Source organism: Mustela lutreola, chromosome X (assembly GCF_030435805.1).
Source record: "Mustela lutreola isolate mMusLut2 chromosome X, mMusLut2.pri, whole genome shotgun sequence".
In the NCBI taxonomy this organism is placed as follows: Eukaryota; Metazoa; Chordata; class Mammalia; order Carnivora; family Mustelidae; genus Mustela; species Mustela lutreola.
Window position 1 is genome coordinate 43829516 of NC_081308.1, and position 21144 is coordinate 43850659.

At 37.0% G+C, this 21144-nt stretch overlaps 1 protein-coding gene and 1 pseudogene across 1 annotated transcript in view; both read right to left on the reverse strand.

Annotated features, from left to right (window-relative positions):
* DGKK (diacylglycerol kinase kappa) overlaps window positions 1-21144 on the reverse strand; it is a 163971-nt gene that overhangs the window by 131739 nt on the left and 11088 nt on the right. The window lies entirely within an intron of this gene.
* On the reverse strand, window positions 11632-12090 carry LOC131822081 (large ribosomal subunit protein eL32-like; annotated as a pseudogene).

A 21144-nucleotide genomic window follows, 5' to 3' on the forward strand; every position in this document is an offset into this window, starting at 1 on the left:
TGAGGGGTTCAATTTGAAATCAGTGTTTGCCCCAAATTTGACAGCATCATTTACATACTAATTGTCCAAACCCAGTGGGTCTTTACTACCAGAGGTTAGGGTACTTTTGATTTTTAAGGATCAGTTCATGTGAGCACAGGCTCTCTCCCTCCCGTGAATAACAGAGCAGGGATCACTGGGGAAGGAAATAAAGCCTATAAATAGAAAATCAATTTTAAGTCTATAGAGGAATTTGTGTCCGCTGTGCCCATACTCATAGTGCTGGGACTTTTTAACTTCTCCCCACACCCCAAAAAAAGAGAACCTAGAGTATCAGAAGGGTTTCTGATTGTAGATATGAAGATTTAAGGTAAGCTAAGAGAAATGTGCTACTCAAGTCTGGAAGAGAAATCAGTGTTGAAGTAAGTAGTGATTAGAACAACTCAGATTAGTGAACCCAAGTGGTTTTTTTTTTTAATCTTTTTAAATTTAGCACATTGACATTTGAGTCTAATCTTCTCTAATGTTTATATTAAAACAGCAAAGCAATTTTTGAAGGACCAAAAAGGATGACTGACTTGAAAACATCCTCTTCTGTTATATTCCATTAATCACAACTATGGGAAATAGATTCAAGAGCTGCTATAATCTGCCATAACTAAGGCACCACCATTTACCTGGTGGCAATCTATTCTGATAGCATATTCTAATTCCAGGTCAATTATGTAGGAAGAGATGACTAGTTTGTAGACATCTGATCTTGCAAACTCAAAACTAGTTACATGAAATAAAGGTAAGTATCACAAGATCATTTCCCACAGAACAAACAATTAAAAGCAGAGTGTCAGCACACCAACTAGCACAGCCTATGGCTTTACGGGACAGAACCCAGAAGTCTACAGCTAGCTACATAACAACTTCTGCCAACCTAAAGCAAATTCTAACCCTTCTTTTCTACTTTGCCATTTATGTGCCTTGGGCTTTCACGGGAAGTCTAAATGTACAGTTATACAACGAAAGCTGGCAAATGCATCTTCTCATTTTATCTGTGTACCTTTCAAAACCTTAAGATATTTACAGTGGACATCATAGTCAACAAACCCATCTCCTTGTTCATGGCTATATACTTATAACTATATACTTAAGCTACCCCCTCCAAATGGCTGCTCTTATTTTTCTTAACAGATTCCTCTCCTCCTTTTAGTCTTGATGCACAGAAAGTAAAAGCTTGTTCTACTTAGCTTTCAGTTCAACAGGAGCAACTAAATATTTCCTCTACCAACATGAGACTGGTAGAAAACTAAGAGCACTTTTAATGAAGAGAAGTGAGTGCAGAATAGGCAGAGATTGCCTAAACCTTGAGTAAATATGAAAGAGGACAATCTTACTGACCCCCAAATAGGTAAAGTATATGCACATACCATCTCCTCATTCAAGGACTTAGAGGTGGATTGGGATGCCCTTTAGTCTATCTTAATTTTCTAATTGAATCCCACATATATAAGTCTTTCAAAACGCATATTCAGAGGTTAAGAGGACATGTTGATTGACAGCTTGAAATGAGGTATATGGGTATTTGGATGAAAAAAGGTGGTTCTGGAGTGAGTGGATAGGAGAGTCAAAGAGAAAAATGGTAGAGGAAAAGATGTCAGTGAAGGGTATCAGGAAGGCAGAATTCAGTGTATAAAAGCTTTTACTGTATGAGAAAAAAAATCAAGGTTACATTTTCTATAAGGCTTACAATATTTTCTATATTCTGCCTGATTTATCCTTTCAGCATCCTACAAAGGCAATGAGAACATAGGGTATCATTTTTATAACTCATTGCTTCAATAAGTACACTTAGAGTGCTTTTGCTTCTCCAAGTTTAGCTTTTCTCAATAGCATTTAAGAACGTCAAAGTGTGTTACAGATTCTGTTCAGTTTATATTATTGCCACTTGCATGGTTTTTTTTCCAGACTATGTTTGTAGGTATATATTAGCTTAGGTATAAACCTTTTGGTAAGCTGATATAAATAAATAAAAATTATACCATTTTCCTGGATTAAAATGTTTTCGGGGTCTCACTAAGACAATTTAACAAAGGATCTTGAGAAAGTCCATTGATAACATTCTTTATTCTTGAGTTCTAAAGTCTAATGTAACCTATAGACCTAAGAAAGTCCTCTTGAATTGAAATGCTTAATTAATTTCCTCAAGGTAAATGTCACAAGACCATCTCACCACATAATAAATAACCTAAAGCAACTAAGAACTAAAAGCACGTGAAATATATATTTTTCAAGTCTCAAGACAGTCATTCTGCCTTAGTTGGGTACTTTGAGTCTAAGATGAGATATGATCTGTCTTCTGATTGGAATAGGGAGTCACTGGGCTTATATAACCACGTTTAAGTGAAAGTATAAAACACATTCTAAAAGCCAAACATATATTTTGATCAATCGTGCCACAACTGAGGACTGATTATTACAAAAATCCTAAACAAACAACAATATGAAATTTGTTAATTACAGTTTAACAGTGGGCTGTAAAACTCTGGTTTCAGCTGTGTTCTAGTACCTCCCATTTTCACCATCACATTCTTATGCCAGAGAATTAATATCTTTTTACAGTATAAGCTGCACTTTTTAAAATACATCATGCTATGTTTAGGCACGAAAAGATGGGAAATTATTTTTAATATACAATAATTATTTTTAATACATAAAGTTAAAAAAAATAAGTATGCCCTACATAGAAAACAAAATATAGAGCAACCAAAAAATGTTACTCTTGGTTTTTTAGACATTTAAAAAGTGTTTTGAAATAATTATAAATTCAAAGGAAGGTTCCAAGAAATGTACAAGGAGGTCCTGTGCACCCTTCACCTACCTTCCCCCATATTACCAGCTTGCATAACTATAGTACAATATGAAAAGTAGGAAACTGACATTGGTACAATCCATAGAACTTACTCGGATTTCACCAGTTACACATAAACTCGATGTGTGTGTGTGTGTGTGTGTGTGTGTGTGTGTGCAATTTTATCACAGGTGTAGCTTTGAGTAAACATCATGACAATCAAGATATTGGACTGTACCATCACTACAAGATTTTTCTCATGCTACTCCTTTATAGCCATACTACTGCCTCTGCCCCACCCATCCCTAACCACTGGCATCCACCAATCTGTTCTGTTTCTTTAATTTATTATTTCATAATTGTTATATGAAGGGAACTGTTCAGGATGTATCCTTTTGAGATTAGCTTTTTACATTCAGAATAACTTCAGAATAACTTCCTTGAGGTTCATCAAAGTTATACTGCTGAGTAGTATTACATGGTACGCATGTACCATGATTTGTTTAACCATTCAACAATTGAAGGACATCTGAGTAGTTTACAGTGTTTGGATATATGAATAAAACATCTATGAACATAGCAGCAATGTCCACAATAGTCAAAATGTGGAAAGAACCAAGATGCCCTTCAACAGACAAATGGATAAAGAAGGGGTGGCCCATATACACAATGGAATATTACTCAGCCATCAGAAAGGATGAATACCCAGATTTTGCATCAACAAAGATGAGACTGGAGGAGATTATGCTAAGTGAAATAAATCAAACAAAGAAAGTCAATTATCATATGGTTTCACTTATTTGTGGAATAAAAGGAATAGCATGGAGGACATTAGGAGAAGGGAAAAATGAAGGGGGAGAAATCAGATGGGGAGACAAACCATGAGAGACTATGGACTCTGGGAAACAAAAACTGAGGGTTTTATAAGGGGGGGATGGGTGAGCCTGGTGAGGGGTATTAAGGAGGGCATGGATTACATGGAGCACTGAGTGTTATACTCAAACAATGAATCATGGAACACTACCTCAAAAACTAATGATGTACTGTATGGTGACTAACAGTACAATTAAAAAAAGAACTTTTATGAATATATGTGTACACATTTCTACCTGAAAATAAATTTTTACTTCTCTGGAATCTGTGTCCAAGAGTTCAATTGCTGGGCTGTATGGCAAATCTGTTTTTAGTTTGAAATGAAACTTCCAAACTATTTTTCAGATTGTCTGTACCATTTTACATTCAAACTATTTTTCAGAGTGCCTGTACCAATTCACATTCCCACCAATAATATGAGTGATCTAGTGTCTTTATATCCTCTCTAGAATTTGGTGGTGTCACTGTTTTTTAATTTCAGCCATTCTAATAGACATGTAGAAACATCTAATTGTGGTTTTAATTTACATTTTCCTAATGGCTAATGATATTGAACATTTTTCTTTTTTTTATTTTTAAATTTATTTTTATTTTCAGCATAACAGTATTCATTATTTTTGCACCACACCCAGTGCTCCATGCAATCCATGCCCTCTATAATACCCACCACCTGGTACCCCAACCTCCCCCCCCCGCGCCCGTTCAACCCCCACAGATTGTTTTTCAGAGTCCATAGTCTCTCATGGTTCACCTCCCCTTCCAATTTCCCCCAACTCCCTCCTCCTCTCTATCTCCCCATGTCCTCCATGCTATTTGTTATGCTCCACAAATAAGTGAAACCATATGATAACTGACTCTCTGCTTGACTGATTTCACTCAGCATCATCTCTTCCAGTCCCGTCCATGTTGCTACAAAAATTGGGTATTCGTCCTTTCTGATGGAGGCATAATACTACATAGTGTATGTGGACCACATCTTCCTCATCCATTCGTCCGTTGAAGGGCATCTTGGTTCTTTCCACAGTCTGGCGACCATGGCCATTGCTGCTATAAACATTGGGGTACAGATGGCCCTTCTTTTCACTACATCTGTATCTTTGGGGTAAATACCCAGGAGTGCAATTGCAGGGTCATAGGGAATTTCTATTTTTAATTTCTTGAGGAATCTCCACACTGTTCTCCAAAGAGGTTGCACCAACTTGCATTCCCACCAACAGTGGAAGAGGGTTCCCCTTTCTCCACATCCCCGCCAACACGTGTTGTTTCCTGTCTTGCTAATTTTGGCCATTCTAACTGGTGTAATGTGATATCTCAATGTAGTTTTAATTTGAATCTCCCTGAGGGCTAGTGATGATGAACATTTTTTCATGTGTCTGATAGCCATTTGTATGTCTTCGTTGGAGAAGTGTCTGTTCATATCTTCTGCCCATTTTTTGATATGGTTGTCTGTTTTGTGTGTGTTGAGGTTGCGGGGTTCTTTATAGATCCTGGATATCAACCTTTTGTCTGTACTGTCATTTGCAAATATCTTCTCCCATTCCGTGGGTTGCCTCTTTGTTTTCTTGACTGTTTCCTTTGATGTGCAGAAGCTTTTGATTTTGATGAAGTCCCAGAAGTTTATTTTGGCTTTCGTTTCCTTTGCCTTTGGAGACATATCTTGAAAGAAGTTGCTGTGGCTGATATCGAAGAGAGTACTGCCTATGTTCTCCTCTAGGATTCTGATGGATTCCTGTCTCACATTGAGGTCTTTTATCCATTTTGAGTTTATCTTTGTGTACAGTGTAAGAGAATGATCGAGTTTCATTCTTCTACATATAGCTGCAAGAAGTTGCTATGACTGATATGGAAGAGAGTATTGCCTATGTTCTCCTCTAGGATTCTGATGGATTCCTGTCTCACATTGAGGTCTTTTATCCATTTTGGGTTTATCTTTGTGTACGGTGTAAGAGAATGGTCAAGTTTCATTCTTCTACATATAGCTGACCAGATTTGAAGAGACTGTCTTTTTTCCACTGTATATTTTTTCCTGTTTTGTTGAAGATTATTTGACCATAGAGTTGAGAGTCCTTATCTGGGCTCTCTACTCTTTTCCACTGGTCTATGTGTCTGTTTTATGCCAGTACCATGCTGTCTTGGTGATCACAGCTTTGTAGTAAAGCTTGAAATCAGGTAACGTGATGCCCCCCATTTTATTTTTGTTTTTCAACATTTCCTTAGTGATTCGGGGTCTCTTCTGATTCCATACAAATTTTAGGGTTATTTGCTCCAGATCTTTGAAGAGTACTGGTGGAATTTTGATCGGAATAGCATTAAAAGTATAGATTGCTCTAGGCAGTATAGACATTTTAACAATGTTTATTCTTCCAATCTAAGAGCGTGGAATGGTCTTCCATCTTTTTGTGTCTTCTTCAATTTCTTTCATGAGTGTTCTGTAGTTCCTCGAGTACAGATCCTTTACCTCTTTGGTTAGGTTTATTCCCAAGTATCTTATGGTTCTTGGTGCTATAGTAAATGGAATCGATTCATTATTAGTGTATAAGAAAGCCACTGATTTCTGTACATTGACTTTGTATCCTGCCACGTTGCTGAATTGTTGTATGAGTTCTAGTAGTTTGGGGGTGGAGTCTTTTGGGTTTTCCATATAAAGAATCATGTCATCAGGAAAGAGAGAGAGTTTGACTTCTTCATTACCAATTTGGATACCTTTTATTTCTCTTCGTTGTCTGATTACTGTTGCTAGGACTTCTCATACTACGTTGAACAAGAGTGGTAAGAGTGGGCATCCTTGTGGTGTTCCTGATTTCAATGGGAAGGATGCAAGCTTTTTCCCATTGAGGATGATATTTGCTGTGGGTCTTTCATACATAGATTTTTTCAGGTACTTATTTGCTATCTGTATATTCTCTTGGATGAAATATCTGTTTTTTACCCATTTTCTAATGGTTTTTAAATACTTAGATTTTAGAGTCTTTATATGTTATAGAAATAAGCCCTTTGTTGGAAATGTGATTTGAAAATATTTTCTCCCGGTCTATAATTTCCCTTTTTATCCTCCTAATAAAGTCACAGAGCAAAAGTTTTACATTTTAATGTGGTCTGGTTTATCAACTTTTATTTTTATGAATCATGTTTTTGGTACCATATTTTTATATGCATATTATATAACACCTTTGGAGAAACATTGCCCATGAAGTTCTTTCTGCTATCTTCCATGCCTTTGAAAGATTTTATATGTGTGCACACGCACACACACTGACCGGTCTAACTGGAAGAATTTTAACTTATTGCTTGTGCGTAATTACTAAAGTATATGTACTACTATGGAATCTATAGAAATACAGCTCCTAACGCTGAGTATAATGCTACAAAATATATTATCTAGGAGAGTTTATTTATTATCTATGATATGAACAGGGGAAAATAGCTCATAAAGTTACAATTCCTCTTTAAATTATACTATTTCTATTTAGAAAAACTAAATAGAGAACCATGACACACACACACACACACACACACACACACACATATATATATATATATATATATATATATATATATATATATATAATGTTATATAAATCTGTGAAATTTATACCTTGAAAATTATGTGGTCATACACAGGGAAAAAGTCTAAAATCTGAAATTCTTTAGCACCTGGGGAAACAGTATACAGTTTGCCTGAAATTGAGATTTGAGACGAATGTACAACAAATGCTTGAAATACCTACTTTAGTAAGATAACATGAATAAAATTCAGTAAAATGGAACTCACAGCAGAACACGGTTTTAGAGGGGCGCCTGGGTGGCTCAGTGGGTGAAGTAGGGAATAGTGAGCTTCCACATAGATTCTCTTGTTCTTCTTATGGTCTGTAAAGTCTGTATAACTATCAAGGGCTCATAATTAACACTGGATGACCAGCATCCCTTAATAGTGATGACTCAAAGATAAGGCACCTACTCTGAGTCACTGTGAAAGGTGTCCCAACAGTGAACAAAACTGTATTCCAACAAAAGCTAAGGACCCCATCCTGCTCCCTGACCTGGAATTCCCCTTGTAGGATTCCCTAGGAATAATAGTCTTCATTGCCCCAATGGGACTGCAGGGAACTGTGAAGTTGGGAAGAAGGGGGAGGTGCCTCTGTATTCACACCCTGGCAAAATTAATTGTTAGGATATTAGAATTAACTGAGTGGTATCTTTAACAATAGTGAGTCTTAGGTCTTTTTCTTCTAGAGCAGGGGCAGGGTAAGGTGAAGTTCATTGCTGTCAGCCTATAGCCTCAACTAGCTGCTAACAGTTGCTTGGTTTCTCAATAAAAATATCAACTTCAGGGCACCTGGGTGGCTCAGTCATTAAGTGGCTGCCTTCGCTTCAGGTCATGATCCCAGGGTCCTGGGATCAAGCCCTACATCAGGCTCCCTGCTCTGTGGGAAGCCTGCTTCTCCCTCTCTCACTCCCCCGGCTTACATTCCCTCTCTCACTGTCTCTGTCAAATAAATAAATAAAATCTTTCAAAAACCAAATTCCTTCTTAAAGTCACCACTACACTGCTATTGCTGGGCAGGAAGTCCAAGCTCTGGAGTGTGACTAGCATGCTAAAACACATGACACCAAAACCCAAGTATCCCTCAGGATGGCAGTCCGGGTAGTCATCATAAGGAGACAGGAAATACCAACATCTCAGATTTACCCACTTAGAGCTACCTCTCTTCCCACTTTCTTACCCACTTAGAGCTACCTCTCTTCCCACTTTCTCTTTCCTTAAGCAGAAACAAAGAAAGGTCTGCCCAAAAGTGATGAAACCCCCCTACATGACCCACCGATAGTCCTCCCACAAAGGAAGTGTCTGCTGTGGTGGAAACCTCAATTAAAACAGTTAAAGACAGAGTTCAATAGCAGTTGGACTAGAAGACACTGAGGAGAGAGAAGGCTGACTACTACTTAGTTTGCTTTCCTCCCTCTATCTCAGAGTTAAAAAGAAGCCACATGCAGAGAACAGATATCCTCTGCCTCTGAGCAAAGAATGCAATTGGTCATGCACATATTCTGGTTACCAGGGTCCCTATAAAGAAAAGCTAGTAAATACTCTGGTCTTAAGATCTGACCTGACTCACAACCATCCCAGTGCTACCATTTATGCCTGCCCTTGCTCAGACACATGTAGAGCATAGAATAATTTAACAGATCCTACAGTGAGTTAAGGCTTTTATGCCTGACTTCTCCAGCTATACTATACTTTTCCCATAAAACTCCCTCTGGCAATCCGGAGTCAGTTTCTAGGGTTGACTTTAGCCTAGAAAGAATGACTAGGTTTATGTGGTTTTTTTTTTCTTCTTCCATTCCCTAAATCATAGAAAATGTGTATATGGACTTCTGATTTTTGGACTTGAAAAACATGGAGCATATTGTCCTTTATGATGGAATGTAGTACAGGTGCAAGTGATGATGAGTTGTGTTTATAAATGGTTGTCAATAATCAGTGTGGGAAAACTCTCTAAACCAAACCCTATGCTTGGGGCCAGCCTTATCCACTGAGTATCTACCTCATGCCAGGTGTTTTGTATACATTTGCAACTAAGATAAGATTTGGCTCAATATGTAAAAAGATACTCTGCTTCTGAGAGCTCCTGACTGGGAGCATACTCTCATGTTCTAGAAATCCAAGGCCAAGTCATGCTATGTTTCAGTGTGTTTTGGAAGCTTCTCTTTATCTATTCTCTAGGCTTCTGATGACCTCACCTCATTGTATACTGACTGTTGAGTTTCCAGCTTTAATAATCTTTATAATAATAATTAATATTTATACATTAATATTAATACATGATATTAATAATTAATAATCTTTATAATCTACATAGTGCCAACACAGGTTAAGTGGAGGTATGATGGAAACTCAGATGTTGCTGCCCTGACTTTTGATACTGCCCACTTTGTTCCACTGGTGAGCTTTAAGTGGCAGATTTCCACTGACTGTCATCTATGCACAGAACTTGATCCAGTTGCAGGATGACACATAAACTGGATTAGCTTTACGCTTCCCAGAAGTGCAATGCTGCCTCTCTACTGCCATTTATAATAATTTGCCTATCCTCTGAGGTGTGTGCTTAGCAAACACAACCACTTAACCACAGCAGTATCTAAATGAATTTCCCTGAAATTCAAAGGTTATTTTTAAACTACTGAGTTTAAGAATTTCCCAGAGGACAAGAGACATGCTCCACCATGAACCTCTTTCATGAAATCTCAAGATGACTTGGCACTATAAATTAAATACCCAAATCTGTCTTCATTTCACCTAATGATGGAGAGTTGGTTATATATGATGTCACCCATTATGAGGAGCCTTAGGATCTTAGAGACCTTCTCAAAGCAGCCAAACTCAATGTCAGAGCTCAAGTCTCTTAATAGTAACAAATGTTGTAACATCAGTGCATAAACAGAACAGACTTATTCCCTCCACATTGGCTCATGGATAGAAATCCATGTATCAGACATGTGCCTGAGGCAGAGATTGTGTCTGCCATGTTTGCTATGCTATAACATCAAATTACAAAGCAATACCAGGAAAATACAGTTGTCAGTATTCTTTGGTAGCAGCTTCAGAACAATTTTTATTGAAAGGGGTGAGGGAAAAGCAACACAAAAATTCATTTTCTTCTTTCTTTTTTTAAAATTTTCTTTTCTGTCTAGGTGAAAAAAATGATAAAAGGAGCTTTGAGATCTAATCACATTTCTTTAGTCCTCCACCTAAAGGGAAAAATCCTATGTAGATATTGAATTAGTACTTCTACTATCTGCTTAAAATATCTCCCTGGGAGGGCCTCCAAATGAAAAGCGCCTCTTTCGGGGCTTAAGTTTCTGCAGCAACTTCTTCAAAAGTTGGAATAAAGTTAACACTAGACTGCAAGTTCTTGTTCTTTGATCATGAAAGTTCATTATCCTTGATAACTGAAGGAAGATCACTCAAGTGTTATCAACATTCTTGCTAGAGGCAAGCATAAATTAAATTGGTGCCAATTCTGTGCACCCTGGAGAGTGAATGAAAATAAATAAATAAATATATATATATATATATATATTATATATATATATAAAATCTATATTATATATATATATATATATATATATATATATATAAAATCTGCAGGCTGCCTGCAGAGACAGACTGCTGCAGCTGTATCAGTTTTTCCCTGCAGCTTTTTGGGGGTTCTTTTCTCTTCCTTCACTCACACATAAAATTGCTTTTGAATTAAAATTTCTGCTTTTCTGGGGAAAAAAGTCCTGAGAGATATGGGTAGTCAGGTGTCAGGAGGGATTGAAATCATTATTAACTAAAAACTTAGGAAATTCTGTAAATAATTAATATTAATGAAATCCGGGCAAGAGGAGAGAACTTAAGTCAGAGGGGCACATACGACATACTCAAAAATACTTGTTGACTGGAGGAAAAAAATGTTGTAACAGTATATGGTGACAGATGTTAACTAGACTTATTGTGGTGATCATTTTGCAATATATACAAATATGGAATCATTATGTTGTATACCTGAGACTAATGTAATGTTGTATGTCAATTATATCACAATAAAATTTTTTAAAGCAAAATACTTGTTGACTTGAATTGCAAGACTCTATCTTGACATACCCCTCTAACCAGAAGAAGAAAACATCAGTAAATAAAGGGAGTATATGACTCTGATGTTAAAATATATTATTAAGAAGCAATGGTAGCCACCCTTGTTCTTCTCAGTTTGCTTTGGATGGCACACTCATCCTTTTAAAAAGAGAAGGGAAGCAGAGGCAGTCACATATATACATTACACACACACACTGCACTTGCTTGAAGCAAAATCAGTGTCTTTCACATGGTAGCAGTTACCTTTTAAAAAATAGATTTGTGTTTTTATTAACACAAACACAACATGCACATAAGCTGTCTATTCATTTTCTTCACTGCGCAGCCTGGCATTGGGATTGGTGACGCTGATGGACAAGTGGGCTGCTCTTTCTACAGTGGCTTGGTGGTTCTTGGAGGAGACATTGTGAGCAGCCTGGGCGCAGTAAGATTTGCTGCACATCAGCAGCACCTAAGGTAGACTAGGAACTTCCGGAAGCCACTGGGCAGTGTGTGCTCTGCTTTCTTGTTGCTTCTGTAACTGATGTTGGGCATCAAGGTCTGGTCCTTGAATCTTCTGTGCACTCTACTGTCAGTGCTTCTGGGTTTTCACCAATTATGGTTAATTTTGACATATTGGTCTGACTGGTGCTGGATGATTTCTTGGTTCCTTTTTTTTAACAATCTTGAGCTTCACAAGTGTTCTGAGGGTGGCTATGATACCAAGTAGGAGATGGCTGCCACCTCTGCTGGCAGGGGCAAGGAAAACTACAGTTACCATTTTTTTAAAGATTTTATTTATTTATTTGACACAGATAGAGAGAGACAATGAGAGAGAGAATACAAGCATGGGGAGTGGGAGAGGGAGAAGTAGGGAGCCCGAAGCAGGGCTCCATCCCAGGACCCTGGGATCACAACCTGAGCCAAAGGCAGATGTTCAATGACTGAGCCACCCAGATGCCCCTACTATTACCATTTTTTAAAGAACCAACTAGTTGCCATGTACTGAACTAAACTCTTGATAAGCCATTGATCCTTAGAACAACACTACAAGGTAGGAATTATTAGTCTCATGTGTAAAATGAGAAAAGTAAGACTGAGAGAGGTGAGCAAGGGTCTTTGCCCAAGGTCACAGAGATAAGAAATGACAGAGCTGGGATTTCAACTCAAATGTGTCTGACTTTGAAGCCCTCTATTTTATACTGCAATTCCCACGGTTAATCTCACACCATCCTCTCTGCAGGTATAAGCAGATCTTAATAGCTCCATTTTATATACAGGGACATTAAGGCATGGGACAGAGGAATATTGTATTATAGTCTAAAATATTTTCCCTTCCACATAATCCAGCCTTCAAAGGGAGGAAATGAAATTAGAGAATTACCCTGCTTCACTGGTGTTCTACTATAGAAAAATCTGCACCCACGGATATCAGTCTTAGTGATTTATGACCCTGTAGGAGGTGGAATGCAAAATGATCCCACTAGCAGTGGCAAGACCACATTGTGGTGGAGGTGAAAGTGGAACACAGACCTGAGCTGTGCCTATTAGAAACAGTAGTCGGCAGGCAGAAATCTGTGCTTTAACCCTGTCTCCATATACTTGTTTTTAACAAAATAATTCCACCTTGTATTGATGTCACAGTCATTTTAAAGCTGTATAAAGAGGTTTAAGGAACTTATAAGGCTTTGAAATACTTTTGAGCCTAGAATTTTAAAGTGTTTCCCAGATATTCTATAATGGGAAATATGCTTATTTACAAATGGGTAAATAAAAAGTGAGAGGTTAAAGGATTTACCTCAAATCATAGAGGCATGCTAGGAATAGAATCAACCCCTTAAATCTCAATTCTGGGGCCAAATGACTAGACTGGTGTGTTTTTAATCTCTTAAGAATTACAGAACATTTTGATGATTCTGACCTCAGGAAGTCCCCAATTATTTACATAATGAATCATCATTATAAGCATCTAAAGCAATTTTCAGCATTAAAAAAAAAAAAAACCAACATTACAACCACCCAAAAATCTTGTCTTATCTTAAGCTTGTGGACTTGGTTGGCTTTAACAAAGGTAATTAGTCCTGAAATGAAGACAGGTGGCCTCCATTTTCCCACTTTGTTTAGAGGAATCTAGATCATTTCTGGGATCAAAAGGGCTGCTTTGAAAACCTTGTACTAACTGGCCTGCATGGATTAGGGACTGGTTTTGGAGTCAGGAGACTTGGGCTTGAATCTTGACTCCAATTCTTAATTCAAGTGTCCTTTAGCTTCAGTTTTCTCATCTGCAAAATGGGGATAAAGTCAATATCACACACAGGGTTGGGGTGAGGATCTAAAGACATGGGATATGGGAAATGTGGAAGTATTTTAGAAAATTGTGGAGTATAATACAAAAATCAAGAGGTAGTCTAGAAATACCACTGCTTTTTAGGGCTATAACATGAGTGATTGGGCAAGGTCTCTGAAAGCTCAATCTGAAATTTTAGTATTATAAGCAAGCAGAGAAAGTTGATTAGGAATAGTGTTCCTCACATGCACAACAATACCTTCTAAAGGCACACCAAACATGAATATACAGTAGCAAAACTGAGACTAGAAGATGCTCTTAAATACCAAAGATTGTATGTAGATATTGCTTACTATAGAAACAGACCCTGTATGAAATCCATAGGTGAATCATTTCTTTTCTCAGATTAGGGTATCTCTGAACATCAAGCAGGAGCCTATACTCTCATGTGAGAGAAAGATAGTATGTAGAAGTGGGTAGTCCAGAAATGAAACAAAAGCATCTTGGACCCTGGATGTCACCAAGAAAGAATCCAGACAGAGTTTGAGAAAAAGGTGAGTTGCAAAGTGGAAAGAAAATTAGAAATTATTAATCTCTCATGCTTCTCACTTAATGATTTCCTTTCCTCCTTACTCACCACCCCCCAAATCAGTTGTTCTATCCCCATTTTCTCCCAGTTCTACATTTCTATCTGTATCCCTGAAGATCTACATCCTCTGGCTTCCAAAACACGGTGTTTTCTCACCTTAGTACCTTTGCTCACACTCTTTCGTTTGCCCTTCTTATCACTCCTTCTGGTACTTCCCCCCAAGTAAGAAAAACTCTGAAATATACTTTAATTAATCTCTGAACCCAAGTCTACCCCATTCTACCAGGGTCCAATCACTTCTTATCTCCTTTGAACTCAGAGTTTCTTTTGTATTAAAATGAGTATCATTTTTCTCCTTGTGATTGTAGTTATTTGTATACTTGGCCTTATTTCCTTTGCTTGGCTATAATTTCCTTCAGGTAAATTACAGTTATCAGCACAGTGTCTGACACAGAATACGTATTCAATAAATGATTTTAGATGAATGAGTGATCATCACCACTTGCAATAATCAGGCCACCCTCATCTCTCACCTGGATTTTTATAACAGCCTAATCTCCCTGCCTCCTATCTCTTCCAATCTATCCTTCTTATTGTCATAATATATATCTTAGAAAATTTTCTTTAATTATGTTACTCTCCTATTCAAGAACCTTAATGTCCTGCTATACAGAATGGAGTCCAAATCCCTCTGATTTTCTCTAAAAGCTCTTTGATATCAGTTGAATAGAGTCCTGGCTGCTTCCAAATCTCTGTATGTTGCTCCCAGATCTAAACTCAATTGATCTCACCTCCATCAGGAAGCCTTCCCAAACTAATTCATCCTTTATTGCTCCTCTTTTATATTTCTATAGCATTATTTTCTGTGCTACACATGCTGAAATATAATAATATATTTCCTTGTATTGTTATGTACCTGTCTCCAGTATACATGTTTTGTTTCCCAAATAAAATCGCAGACTTCCTATCTACCTTTTTTCCCCACACCAACTGGCAAAGAGCTAGGAACCTACTAAGACTTCAGCTCACACTTTCAAACATTTATCAGTTTCTTCTCTGATTATTCTGTCTGGAATTCCATGTGTTTCCTCCACTGTCTGGAGTGATTTTAAGTGGCTTATTATTTACCTCGCTGCCAAAAGACAAAGGTCACCTGGTAAGAATAGTTCTCTTTAAGAAAGTCCCTATCTCCTCTCAACATATTCAGAGAAAATCTTATAATACCTTAAGATGTCTTAGTTTACTGTCTTTGGAGATCTTTTAGTATCATTATACATATAAGACTGCTTTGTGGTTCTTGTTATTTCAAGTTATTAAGTGCGTACTATGTGCAAAGAGCTTTAAAATAGAATCTTTGATGTAGAGGACAATATTTTCTTCTTATTATGTTAACATAAGAAAAATGTTCTCTTGATTTCCCCTTAATAATTAGGTAACTATTAACCTTTCTTAATGGTTTCCCCAAACACACTATATTCTGAGGCTTACAAATAAAGACTTGGGTAATGGGAGAAGAACTACTTGCATTCAGTCTGAAAACAACACATTAACAATATTTTCTGTCCTTTCAATACCATTCAGAGGGTTTTCATCAACAGAATAGCCAAAGGAGAGGATAGAGAAGTTGTTTAAAAAATTATTCAGAATCAACACTTTAAAAGAAAATGTTCCTTTTTAAAAAGTACACATTCTCTTTTCTCTTATCTCTCCCTTCTCTTCCAAAACTTCAATTTCTACATCAGTATTTTCTCCTCTGTGTATTTTCTCAAAAAGAATTTGTTCTTATTGTTTCTCTTCCATTATCTGATTCTATTAATTTCACTTCATTGTTTTCAATCCAGGGGCATTGTTTTCAAACAGTCCTCCAGTCCTCTAACCCTTCAGTTCTTGCCTTTCTATAATCACTGTCTTGAGCACAGGCCTCACCAGCACCTCAAATTCAAATTTTCCAAAACTGAACTCATAATCTTCCTCTAGCTACTACCTAAGTCTACTCTTGTCCTGATCTCTATAATTCTAACAATGCCAGACTCATAAGTTCAAAGTTGTCTTCTGCTCATCTTGCCCATTGTCCACACCCAATCAGTTACAAACAAAATCCTGTTAGCATCTCTTCCATTTCTTCCCATCCTGATTGCCTTAGGTCCTCAACATCTCTTGCCTAGACTGATGTCCCATCCCTTAGAGTCGTCCTATCTAGCCCATCCTATATATTGATAGTTTTCTTAAATCCAAACGTAGTCATGTTACTCTCAATCAAAAACTTTTCACAATTCTCCACTGTTTAAGGAATCGATCACATATTCCTTCACCTGGTATTCAAGGTCCTCTGCATTTTAGCTCCCACCTGGCTTCTCCAGCCTTTCCTCCTGATACACTAAAACTTCCTACCATATCTAGTCTTTGTGGGATTATCAGAGAGCATTGTCCTTTCCACCTCTTCCATGTTTATGCTTAGGATACTCCCTCTGTCTTTTCTCTCCTTTTTCATGTTTGCCTATCAAAGTCCTACTTAATTTTCAGACACAGTTCAGATCTAACCACCTTCAAACAATCTTCCAAGATGAAATGGGTTCCTTTATCTACTTAGCACAGTTCTTTGACACTAGTAAGCCCTTAGAAAGGTATGTTGAATTGAACTCACAAAAGAGCATGCAAATTTTGGGGAACTCATGGACTGTAGGAGTGAGACATAATGAAAATATATTAAATAGGAAAACTGAGCAAGAGGTTAGTACCAAAGCAAGCAACCAGAACCTCCTCCTTTATATGCTTTAATATCCAGCTAAGCTGTATGTGTGTATATCTACTTACCAGGCTGTTCAGCTATTGAAGTATATATACTTAGTTCCTGGAGTAAATGTACCAGTATGCATCTGTGGATGTATGCCTGACTATGTCTGTGTCCCGGAAAATTCCTTTTACAAGCAGTTGTAGGTTTCTGTTTTAAAATGATGCTCAGGTTAATTGTGTTATGGAATAAAATAGATACTTTTGGAAATTGGTTCTAAGCATATGGTTTATAAGCTTTGAGAGAGTTGCTAAGGGGGACATTGTATTTAAATGCAAAGAATTAGTAGCTGGATCAGCCCACAACACACCACTGGGAACATCAGGAAAAGGCACCATTTGCTAAAGGTATTTTCCTTCCATTTGTCAGAAAATTGTCATAATATACCAATTTTGTTAGCACAAGGCACTTGACTGCCATCTGCAGGAAAATTGGTGGAAGAAAAAAAATATATATATATATTTAAAAAAAAAAATATATATATATATATATATATATATATATATATATATAAAATATATATATAGGCTTACTTTATGAAAAGTGTCCCCTTAGACATGGCGGGCTTATATAGTATACAAACTATAAAACTTTATGTGGTGCTCTTTCCCAGCTGAAAAGACAGAAGTTGTTTATCTTATTTTAGGGAGAAGTTGCTCCTTTTAATTGGAAACAAGGCGGCTTTTAAGAGTTTCCTGTGTCTAAGTAGAGACTCCATACTCTCTTTCTTGATCAAACCATTTTCAAGATCAGTGTGCTAATCTGATCAGAGGCATTGGCAAAACAAGTTAAAGCTTTTCCTGTAATTAATAAAAATCTATTTTGGATAAAATTTGAAATGTCAAAACTTTAATTTTTAAAAAAATTTTAATTTATTTTTTAATAAACATATAATATATTTTTATCCCCAGGGGTACAGGTCTGTGAATCGCCAGGTTTACACACTTCACAGTACTCACCATAGCACTACCCTCCCCAATGTCCATAACCCCACCCCCTTCTCCCAACCCCCCTCCCCCCAGCAACCCTCAGTTTGTTTTGTGAGATTAAGAGTCACTTATGGTTTATCTCCCTCCAATCTCATCTTGTTTCATTTATTCTTCTCCTACCCCTGTAACCCCCCCATGTTGCATCTCCACTTTTTCATATCAGGGAGATTATATGATAGTTGTCTTTCTCTGATTGGGAATGTCAAAATTTTATAAAGTAGTTTAGCCACAATTTATTGAAAGGTGGACAGCATGTTAGGTCCTAAGGACCTTATCCTTACAGCCCTAATGGGATACAGAAGCTGATAATCTCAGTATATTTGGCAACTGAGAAGCAGAAGTTTGTGTAGGATGCAATGGAAGTCTACAGGAAGGGTGCCTAGCTGGGATGTGATAGCAGTGAAGACTTGCTGGAGGAGACTGCTAAGCTGCGCTGAGTCAACAGCACATTATTGGCTTCACTTAAGAGACACAAAAGCTAAACCATGGAAAGATTAAGCAATTTATCCCATATTGTACAACTATGTAGAGTGGAATTATGACTAGAACCAACGTGAAGCAATTCCCAATCTGAGAAAGAGTCCAAACTATTGAACCAGTTACTGTTTGGATTTTTTTGAGAAATTTTATTGGAAATACTATTTTATTTGAGAAATCCCATACTTATGTGCCTCTCAGACACATGCATTGTGATATTAGAATAATGCAGGCACACCAAAATAACTGAAGCCTCAGCCTTCTAGGACAGTTAATTAACACCTATACCACAATCCTGGCAACCTTTAGTTTGTCATTTTGTGGTTGCTGCAGCTTGCTACAGGAAGATGTATCGCATAAAAATGAGGCATCAGCTCAACTTCCTTGGATACCAACTTTGTGAGGCCTGAGTCATTCAGATCATTCCCCAAAGTCCTTCAAGCACCAAAGGCAGCAAACAAAAGTACTGCTAGTTAAATGTGTAATTGGGGTTTATTATAACTAAAATGTATTAGTTTAAAGTCTCATTCACCACTGCATTGAGCTGGTATTGTCTTGTTTTTATTTGAGCTTAATTGTCCTGTTCTATATGTGTTTAATTTTATAGGATACTTCATATCCTTCCTGGATGCACGCAGAGCACAAATTTTAAATGAATAATAACAATAGATTAAATTTATGTAGAATTGGCTCTTTAATGTGCTGCATATACATTTTGTAGTACAATAGGACCCCTTACAAAATCAATGTGTATGGTACACTTATGCCCATTTTATAGAACTTGGAACAATTTTGCTGGTTTACATTATCACAGAAGCTTACAGTTATACATTAGCTTTCACTACATGTTTTTAGTTATACCTACCATTTACTTGGTATAGTGTCCTTGGTCAAGAACACAATCCCCCATAATATATATATTCCTATGAGCAAAGGCAATGCACATTATGACAATCCATTTTATGAGGACTGTTGTAACACATTCCTGGGGTGTGGTGGGGGAGGAAATCTCCAGAATGGCTATGTTTCCAGGAGACTATTATGGATTTTTGGAATATTTTAGGCCAAATTTTAAACTCTGATTTGCTTCTTTTTCCTATTCAATGTGTTCCTACATGACCAGTACCCTTGCTAAGCAGCCAGTAATAAACAGGGAGTGTAAACTTGCTTTCCTCTTAGATTCAAATAAACAATTAGAAATGTACATCTGTTATAAACCCATTTTAGTAAAGAAAAGACCTAATGAAATATTTCTTGTATTTATATTAAATATTAGGCTCTCATTTAAGATTTTATTGAGAAAATATTAAAAAGTTTCTACTGTTAAAAAAGTTTTAGGGGCGCTTGGGTGGCTCAGTGGGTTAAAGCCTCTGCCTTCGGCTCAGGTCAGGATCCCAGGGTCCTGGGATGGAGCCCACATTAGGCTCTCTGCTCAGCAGGGAGCCTGCTTTCCTTCCTCTCTCTCTGCCTGCCTCTCTGCCTACTTGTGATCTCTGTTTGTCAAATGAATAAATAAAAATCTTTAAAAAAAGGTTTTAAATATATTAGGTTAGCTGATCCCCAAAGGCCCTTTTCAGGACATTTCATGGGTGTACAACACTGAGGACAAAAGGTTTCACTGGATTCCCATAAACTTCTTACTTTTGCTATAGAAAAAGTCTGTGATATGAAATAGAAAAAAAATATAGAGAAAGCAGACAACACTTACAAAAGAGAAAAGAAGACCAAAGCAATAGAAAAAGGACACTAGATAATATAACTCTTTTCTTCCACTTTTAGCTTTAGTAGTTTAATTTGGAATTTGACATACAAAGAATTTGAAAGTTTTTAATTATATACTCCATCAACCAATCCTCTGCTTTAGCCATGTTATTTTACTAGTCAACAGCCCTCCAATGGTTGTATGTCATCAGTTGGTTGATATATACAATTTTGTTGGTTGCCTTCAAAGTTTTAATAGGACTTTGCCCGTTCACTTAATTTTCCACATTATTTCAATCTCTATTCTATCACTCTATTGGAGTGGCCATTTTTTTTTTCTAACTCCATATACTATACAAAGACCTCACTCTTCTGTCTGTAGGCCTTGGCCTCACCTGCCCAATTCAGGGATAATATATCCCACTTACTTCAAACAACTTTATATTTCCCCCCTAAATTTCTTATATCAAAGTGCATTTGCTATTAGGCAGTCCTTCATATCTGAATCTAATCCACCTCTAAACATTTGTTGGATAGTGAGAAAATTTTTTCCATAATTTTACATCGGAAAAGTAATAATGCATTCCCATTTCATCTTAAAAACCCCAACTAATTTCCTCAAATATCAGTAAAATACTCTAAAATACCCAGGTAGCAATCCTCCAAATATGTATCATATTGTAAAGCATTTTATATACAATCACATAATTATTGAACACTTTATGAGCTAATTAACAGATATGCTTATGTGTCATTCACAATGATGCCTTACTATACTGTATGCAAAACAAACAAACAAACAAATAGAAAACTCAACAAACAAACAAAGAAAGTAGGCTTTCAAGCTGCCTGGGACTATTTGTTTCTCCACCATTAGAAGACGAAATGGGGGAACTCTTAAAAAATTTAGTGCGCTTTGGTGAGTGCTGTGAAGTGTGTAAACCTGGCGATTCACACACCTGTACCCCTGGGGATAAAAATATATGTTCATAAAAAATAAA